General features: G+C 32.6%; 1 pseudogene; it reads left to right on the top strand.

The window, feature by feature from the left end:
* The first annotated feature begins 4,759 nt into the window (after positions 1 to 4,759).
* The window catches only part of LOC114459603 (runt-related transcription factor 1-like), a 10,652-nt pseudogene continuing 7,911 nt past the window's right edge, over positions 4,760 to 7,500 (top strand).

The raw sequence follows: 7,500 nt of genomic DNA, 5'->3' as shown, positions 1-7,500 counted from the left end.
CCTTTGTGTCTGGTCCTCCTTCTTCAAGGTGTCAATGGACGTCTTTTGGAAAACTGTCAGGTCAGCAGTTTTCTCCATGATTGTGTAGACCTACAGAACTAGACTGGAGAACATCTAAAGGTCTTTGTAGAACACCAGGTGTCTTTAATATTAAACCTCTGCATAATATTCTAATTTTATGAGATATACTTAAATTAGGGTTTTCATTAATTGTCAGTTATAATTATTAACATTAAAATAAACATTTGAAATATGTCTGTGTGAAATGAATGTAGACATTATACAAGTTTCACTTTTTGAATAGAATTACTGAAATAAATCAACTTTTTCATGATATTCTAATTATATGACATATATAATAAAAGAATAAATGAATAGAATATAGAGTACATAAAGTAGAGTTATAAAGTTAGAAGTACAGAAACTTCCTGCCTCACACAGGTAAAGCTCTTCAAAGCACAGAGTGTTGCCATGGTAACCTATCTGACATCAAACACAAAGAAGAGGAGACGTTACCATAGACACCGTTGGCTGCTGGGCCCTTCCTCATCAGGTACATGGTCCAGGAGCTGGAGTTCATGGTCCAAAGCAGAAGAGTTTATACGTTCACAGACACTTTTATAGAGGAGGAGGAGGAGGAGGAGGAGGAGGAGGGGGAGGGGGAGGAGCATCCAGTCAGGCTGAATCATTAGTTCTCTCCAAAGCGTAGCCACGGGGGACGTAGCTCCACTCTGCCCTCAGGCATCACTGTAGTTACAGAACACTAATGGTTCATAGCCCACTGCATGTCCTGATCCATGTGATCCAAGGAGAGCTGATCAAACTGATCAATGATAACTCACAATAACAATCAGTGTCAGAATTCAATTCAATTCAACTTTATTTGTATAGCACAATTACAACAAAGTCATCTCAATGCGCTTATCAAAATATGAAATTCATAATAAGAAAGAAAAAACCAACAAGATCCACATGAACAAGTATTTAGTGACAGTGAGAAGAAACCAGGTTCAGAGGTGGCAGCCATCTGCGGGGACTGGTTAGTGGTTAGTAGACAGAAGGACCAACAGAACAGGATAGAGAGATAGAACATCAGACTAGTTGAGACGTGAACCACAGATCAGGAAGTGACATCATCAGCTTCACCTGAAACAGAGCAGAGAGAGAAGAAGGAGGAGAAGGAGGAGAACGAGGAGAAAGAGGAGAACGAGGAGAAAGAGGAGAACGAGGAGAAAGAGGAGAACGAGGAGAAAGAGGAGAAAGAGGAGAACGAGGAGAACAAGGAGAAGGAGGAGAACAAGGAGAAAGAGGAGAACGAGGAGAAGGAGGAGAACGAGGAGAAGGAGGAGAAAGAGGAGAAAGAGGAGAAAGAGGAGAACGAGGAGAAAGAGGAGAACGTGGAGAAGGAGGACATTCATGGAGAGATGATAGACAACAGCTGATCATCTTCTCTGCTCTTATCCTTTGCTGTGCAGCAGAAACGTGTCACATGATCAGTTACTCTGGGCTTTTTAACGCCACACGGGTCACGGTTACATGATGGGTTGTAATCAGAATGAATGATTCAGATTAAAGATCTGCTTCATGTTTACATGTTAATAGTAATTCTGCAGTGAGGTTTATTCAGCTCTATATAATTCATCTCTAGGTCTGTGGGTGGAGAAGGTTCTGATTGGACGTATCACGTCTATCTGGAAACAGCACAAAACAAACCTTTCATTTTCAGCTACTACATAGAAGACCACCTACCGAGAACTATTGTTTAGATTGTAGTTTGGACAATAACACACTCTGAAAATGATTTATTCAAGTTTGGGCTGTAGAAACATAAAAATAGTCCTAAATATTTATATCAATGTGTTGCTTTAGATTTCAGTGACTAGCACAATAGAGTTAGCTTCTACCAATGTGCACTGAAGTGTACAATCTACTATGTCTATGTCTACACTGGTTTGAAAGCAGTTCATCAGTGTGTGTGTGTGTGTGTGTGTGTGTGTGTGTGTGTGGTCAGTGGTTTCTGGTGAGCCACTAGATGCTGACAGCCACATTTCAGAGATCACTTCCTCTACTACGACATTTATTAGCTTTATTTCCCTCTTTTCTAACCACATGAACAAATGATGCGCTCTGATTGGTCCGTTAACAACAGCTGATAGATGCACTGTGACCAGTGAGGAGCACTTTGGTTGTTTCTCTACCACAAAAACCACTGTGTGTGTGTGTGTGTGTGTGTGTGTGTGTGTGTGTGTGTGTGTGTGTGTGTGTGTGTGTGTGTTACTACAAGGAACAGGTGAGATTTCAGCATCATGACGTATATTTAGAACAAACACCACAGATCAGACTTTATAAAACCTTTAAAACACATGTTCATCTGTGTGTTGTCAAAGTTTAACACTGTGAGAAGTCAAATAACACACGCTAACACACTAACACACTAACACGCTAACACACTAACACGCTAACACACTAACACACTAACACACTAACACGCTAACACGCTAACACACTAACACACTAACACGCTAACACACTAACACACTAACACACTAACACGCTAACACGCTAACACGCTAACACACTAACACGCTAACACACTAACACGCTAACACGCTAACACACTAACACGCTAACACACTAACACGCTAACACGCTAACACACTAACACACTAACACGCTAACACGCTAACACGCTAACACACTAACACACTAACACGCTAACACGCTAACACACTAACACACTAACACACTAACACGCTTTAATTTCAACCATATAAATTCTAACTTTTATTAGTTTTTTATAGTTTATATGTTTTTTGTATATGTACTGTTATCATGCACCAAACAACACTATAAGTATTAATAACTTCTATCATAGTGGGGCCACGATAATGTTTGTTTGATCAGAGGGTCACATGATCAACATTCATGTCAGCATTAGAGTAATGAGTGATCTGAGCATTAATACAGGAAAGAACAAAGAGTTTTTATAGTCATTGTGTGTCTTTCTGTGTATGTTTGTGTTTTTGTGTATTTTTCCTCTAAAATATATGTTTATTTACAGTCATATTGTGTATTTGTGATGCCATTTTGCATTTTCTGAGTAATTTTTGTGTATTTCTATTTTTTTGTGTACTTTTGTCATTTTCCGTCATGTTATTTTTCTGAGTAATTGTGTGTATTACTGTTGTTTTTTGCTTATTTTTGTAGTAGTTTTGAGTGTTTTTGGAGTATTTTCTGTTTTTCTCGTCTTTTACTGTATTTTCCTGCAATGTTGTAATTCTTTGTAATTTTTTGTTATCTTGCTCTTGTTTTGTGCTGCATAACATTAAACCAAGGGCCACATTTGGCTCCTGAGCCGCCAGTTGCTTATGTCTGCACAAGTACATTATTAATATTAATTAGGAAACTAACCTACAATTATCTATTGGGTTTAAACGTTAATGTCAAATGTATAAAGTTATGGAGTGCAGTTGTAGAATAAGTCACAATAGAATTAGCTCACTTTAAATTCATAAAATGGCAATAAAATTATTATTTTTTTATATTGTACTTAATATTTTGGAAATTTTAGGTACTTATATATTTAGTACCTAAAATACATATACATATACATACTGTATATGTATAGTCTCCATGTGGCTCACAGTGTGAATCCCAGTTTGTAGCTTTCAAACATCCTCTCAGTGTCTCAAACACCTCTTCCAACCATCTCCTCACTTCCTGTTTGCTCTCAGAGGAGAAACATGCTACTTTCTCCTCGCTCCCTCTTTTTCCTGCTTGCTTTATCTTTATCTAGTTTTGTCTTGTTTACATCTAACAGGACCTGATCCTGAATCTAATCAAGGAATTGATTATCTGCTCTTTCTTCGCTTTTGGTCAAAATTATTGCAAAATATGATTACGTTGGCAGCACTATTGGAAGCCGCAGTTAACGACGAACGGAGCCAAACTCTCCGAACTCTCTCAGATGGATTCCACCGTGGAACTGGAGGAAGAGGAGGAAGAGGAGGGGGGAGGGAGGGGGAGGAGGAAGAGGAGGAGGAGGAGGGGGAGGAGGAAGAGGAGGAGGAGGAGGAGGAGGAGGAAGAGGAGGGGGAGGAGGAGGGGGAGGGGGAGGAGTGGGAGGAGGAGGAGGAGGAGGAAGAGGAGGAGGAGGAGGGGAGGAGGGGGAGGGGGAGGAGGAGGAGGAGGAGGAAGAGGAGGAGGAGGAGGGGGAGGAGGGGGAGGGGGAGGAGGAGGAGGAGGGGGAGGAGGAAGAGGAGGAGGAGAGACCTGTGACTGGCTGTGCATGCTAGCTATCTGTGCATGTTAGCTAGCTGTGCATGCTAACTATCTGTGCATGCTAGCTATCATGACATGGTTTCTCTACTGCTCTCTTAAGTGTTTTCATTTGATATACAGTAAGTACACTATGTAGTAGGGCTGAGCAAGAAAAAAAATCGATTTATCAAATTTATATATAAAAACAATTTTTATTTTGCAAATTCCAGTTTTTTAAGATGTTTTATTTACAGTGTAGCTGAGAACAGTGAGATGTTTAGGAAGTTATTGTTTTGCCTGATGAGGTAAAATAAAAATGATTGAAACACTCATTATAATGTATCAGATTACATTAAACTTTACTGTCTTTACACAAAGTACAGTTCACACAAAATGTTTTGTATCTAACGAGAGCAAACAAGTAAAGTGCCCAGAAATGATAATGTATTATAATAAGTGCACCTTAATGTATAAGACAGTAGGTGTAATAAATGTAATAATGAGGTATTGTTTATATAAACAGATGTTCTTTAACCTCTCACTGTCTCATAGGATGATGTCACTCATGTTTCCTCTCAGTCAGTACTGTATAAAATACATGACTCAGCTATTTTTCTAGAGTGAAGATATCCGTACATTGATCATGTGATCAAATCAATCAGGTGTTATTCTTTCTCTGTTTATCTTTTTAAAGGTTGTCATGTCTGAGGAATTATTCTGTGTTTCTGTGCTGAATAAATAATTTATGAAAATATCACTAAATCTGTCATTTATTCATTTTAATAATCATCAATGATCATGTCTCACCTCTATTCCTCTCTGTTGTACATTGTTCAGGAGGTTAACTCGACCAATCAGCTTTGAGGTTTATACTAAGTACTGTATAGAATAACAGGACTGGTAGGATAGTGTGTATATATGTACAGTAAATATGTAGTACGTATACCATACAGTGTATAAACGTTGTCACAAGAAAGTTTCATTCATAGTCTTTCCATCAGTACCTGGTGGGCGGGGCTCAGCTCAAAGTGCCTGGGACCATTTTTTGTTCCAGTCCAGCCCTGATACAAACTCTAGTTAAACTATATCTATAGTTTATACATATAATAATATACAGTTATATAAACTATAAACTATAGTCTATACATATAATAATATACAGTTATATAAACTATATCTATAGTCTATACATATAATAATATACACTTATATAAACTATATCTATAGTCTATACATATAATAATATACACTTATATAAACTATATCTATAGTCTATACATATAATAATATACACTTATATAAACTATATCTATAGTCTATACATATAATAATATACACTTATATAAACTATATCTATAGTCTATACATATAATAATATACACTTATATAAACTATATCTATAGTCTATACATATAATAATATACAGTTATATAAACTATATCTATAGTCTATACATATAATAATATACACTTATATAAACTATATCTATAGTCTATACATATAATAATATACAGTTATATAAACTATATCTATAGTCTATACATATAATAATATACACTTATATAAACTATATCTATAGTCTATACATATAATAATATACACTTATATAAACTATATCTATAGTCTATACATATAATAATAATAACACTTATATAAACTATATTCTATAACATATAATAATATACACTTATATAAACATATACTATAGTCTATACATATAATAATATACACTTATATAAACTATATCTATAGTCTATACATATAATAATATACACTTATATAAACTAGATCTATAGTCTATACATATAATAATATCACTTATATAAACTATATCTATAGTCTATACATATAATAATATACACTTATATAAACTATATCTATAGTCTATACATATAATAATATACAGTTATATAAACTATATCTATAGTCTATACATATAATAAATATACAGTTATAGAAACTATATCTATAGTCTATACATATAATAAGTATACACGTATATAAAACTATATCTATAGTCTATACATATAATAATATACACTTATATAAACTATATCTATAGTCTATACATATAATAATATACACTTATATAAACTATATCTATAGTCTATACATATAATAATATCCACTTATATAAACTATATCTATAGTCTATACATATAATAATATCCACTTATATAACTAGATCTATAGTCTATACATATAATAAATCCACTATATAAACTATATCTATAGTCTATACATATAATAATATCCACTTATATAAACTATATCTATAGTCTATACATATAATAATATCCACTTATATAAACTATATCTATAGTCTATACATATAATAATATCCACTTATATAAACTATATCTATAGTCTATACATATAATAATATCCACTTATATAAACTATATCTATAGTCTATACATATAATAATATACACTTATATAAACTATATCTATAGTCTATACATATAATAATATACAGTTATATAAACTATATCTATAGTCTATACATATAATAATATACACTTATATAACTATATCTATAGTCTATACATATAATAATATACACTATATAAACTAATCTATAGTCTATACATATAATAATATACACTTATATAAACTATATCTATAGTCTATACATATATAATATACACTTATAAAACTATATCTATAGTCTATACATATAATAATATACACTTATATAAACTATATCTATAGTCTATACATATAATAATATACATTATATAAACTATATCTATAGTCTATACATATAATAATATACACTTATATAAACTATATCTATAGTCTATACATATAATAATATACACTTATAAACTATATCTATAGTCTATACATATAATAATATACACTTATATAAACTATATCTATAGTCTATACATATAATAAATACACTTATATAAACTATATCTATAGTCTATACATATAATAATATACACTTATATAAACTGATAATCGAAGTTATACAGATAATACCTATTACACTTATATAAACTATATCTATAGTCTATACATATATAATATACACTTATATAAACTATATCTATAGTCTATACATATAATATACCACTATAAACTATATCTATAGTCTATACATCTAATAATATACACTTATATAAACTATATCTATAGTCTATCATCTAATAATATACACTTATATAAACTATATCTATAGTCTATACATATAATAATATACACTTATATAAACTATATCTATAGTCTATAC

The sequence above is a fragment of the Gouania willdenowi genome, unplaced genomic scaffold, assembly GCF_900634775.1.
Source record: "Gouania willdenowi unplaced genomic scaffold, fGouWil2.1 scaffold_332_arrow_ctg1, whole genome shotgun sequence".
In the NCBI taxonomy this organism is placed as follows: Eukaryota; Metazoa; Chordata; class Actinopteri; order Blenniiformes; family Gobiesocidae; genus Gouania; species Gouania willdenowi.
Note: the sequence above shows the minus strand (reverse complement) of the source record. Positions and strands in the feature narration are given on the sequence as shown.